This window comes from Lactuca serriola, chromosome 1 (genome assembly GCF_051521515.1).
Source record: "Lactuca serriola cultivar US96UC23 chromosome 1, Lser_US96UC23_V15, whole genome shotgun sequence".
In the NCBI taxonomy this organism is placed as follows: Eukaryota; Viridiplantae; Streptophyta; class Magnoliopsida; order Asterales; family Asteraceae; genus Lactuca; species Lactuca serriola.
In genome coordinates, this window is record NC_136408.1 from 22,020,938 (window position 1) to 22,023,601 (window position 2,664).

Below are 2,664 nucleotides of genomic sequence, written 5' to 3' on the forward strand. Positions count from 1 at the left end.
TATCGTTTTTTAAACATTAATATGAATTTATGTTTAAAAAGTAAAAAAAAAAATATGAATTTTGATATATTTATTAATTTTTTTCCTATAAAAAATACACCTTAACTTTTTTCATTAAAGAAAATGAAGTGAGTTTTTTTTTTTGATAAAAAACATGATCTACAAAAATTTTAAACGAAAAAAAGCGGTGGGTTTGTTTGTAAAGGGTAGATTTTTTGGTATAATCCGGTGTGTATGCGTACAATGTAAATATATACATCTATTTTCTTGGCCGTTGATCTAATTTCCAACGCTCACGATTGGTTCTTTGGTTTTTTGGTTAATTATGGTTCTCTATTGAGCCTCATCATATATATATATATATATATATATATATATATATATATATATATATATATATATATATATATATAGGGTTAGGTTATTTTGTTTTTACTATCTATTGTGTGCATGTATGATTGATTTTGGACCAATCATTTTAGTTATTTTAAAAAAGTTGTTAATGCATATTACATGTTGAAGATATAATGGATATTAATTACATCTTCAGCATTTAATATGCATTAATTATTTTCTTAAAATAACTAAAATGATTGGTCCAGAATCAATCATACATGCACACAATAGATAGTGAAAACATTTGAACCTAACTATCTCCATACCTAATAAAAGAGTAGCAAATTTGACACGTCTCAATCAATTAGAGCTTGAAATTAATTATTTGCCACTTGTCAGTCTTTGGTTTTTTCCTCATTAATTACATTTCCACTAATTCACTCCTCTCTTTTACACAAATGAAACACGTCAGCAAAAAATTGATTTCTAATATCTGTTGCCTAATTTATTACAATAACCATTAATCAATAAATGTAATTTCAAACAATCACGCCCCTTTTATCCAATCCCTTCAAATATACTAAATCCCTGCATGACACCTATTCATTTTTAAAATGTAATTTTCAAATTTTCAAATAAAACAATGTAAAAAACCGTACAATATACTCAATATATATATATATATATATATATATATATATATATATATATATATATATATATATATATATATATTTACCTCATCTGCGGTGAATATTCACGAATTTATTGTTAGTTTACTTCATTACTTCACAAATAAATATTGTCTGACATATATCTTCAAAATATATTTCACATTTTCATTAAAAACATTGATTATAATTTTATAGAAATACAAAAATATATATCTTAATTAATAATTTATTTACAATAATTGATTAGTAATTATAAGTTTTTTTTATAAATATTCAATTTATTTTATAACCGTGGTTCCCACGGGTTATAACCTAGTATATATATATATATATATATATATATATATATATATATATATATATATATATATATATATATATATCATACATACTTATAAAGCTAGCATTTTTTCTTGAATCTCATGCATTTGAAACCCTCATTCTTTTTTCCTTTCACCACATTCATTTGAAACTCCCATGACTTTTCAATTTCTTTATAATAATAATTATAATTTGGTAATTAGGTTAAATAAATATCAAATCTAAAGTGTATTCATATATAAACTAAATTTCAATATTAAAATAATATCTTTAATTCTACTTATAAAATTATGTTTTTTAACTTTTAACATATTATACTTAAATTTTTACTTTTAATATATTGTTGAATGTAAACCATCATCATTTTAAAGGTATAATTTTTGAAAAATTTGTATAAAACACTTAAATTATTAATTAAAATATAACATTATAGGCTCAACTTAAATATAAATTTTATTTAACTTAAACAACCTAAAGATTATTTTATAAATAATTAAAAGTGATAAATTGTAGTGTCTTTCTAATAATAATTGTAAGTTGGTTAATAAGGTTAAATAAATATCAAACCTAAAGTGTAATCATAAATAAACTAAATTTCAATTTTAAAATAATATCTTTACTTCTATTTATAAAGTTATGTCTTTAAATTTTAACATATTATACTTAATTTATTAGATTTAAAATGTTGTTGCATGTAAACCATTATCAGTTTAAAGCTACAATTTTTGAACAGTCTGGACAAAATACTTAAATTGTTAATTTAAATATAAGATTACAGTGTCAACTTAAATATAAATTTCAGTTCCACTAAAAAAACCAAATAATATTTTGTAAATAGTTAAAAGTGATAAATAATAGTGATAAATGCAAAAACTAAATTGTAATATCAGTTTAACTAAAGTATTTCCTAAATATATTTATATAATCGTTCAAAATTTTCAAATAAGTAGCTTAAAATAACTTAACTTATAATAACAATAGTCAAAAATAACTCTATATAAATGATTATATTGTTACCTTTAAAATCAAAAAATAATGTTTGATGTTTTAAATAATTATAATGATAGAAATTAAAACATTAAGCAAATATATTTTAAAAAATCAGTTAAAAATAACAACTATAAATAATATTAAACCATATATTATATTTAATTTTATCGATGTGTAACTCGCGAGTAGAAGTCATTCAAACGATTAAGATTATGACATTATAATAGATTTATATATTATCATATAATTCAAAATAGTCAATATATTATATCAAATTAATATACGAATTATTATATCAAATTTAACAACAACGTTAGTGTTATATTTTAAAAAAATATATATT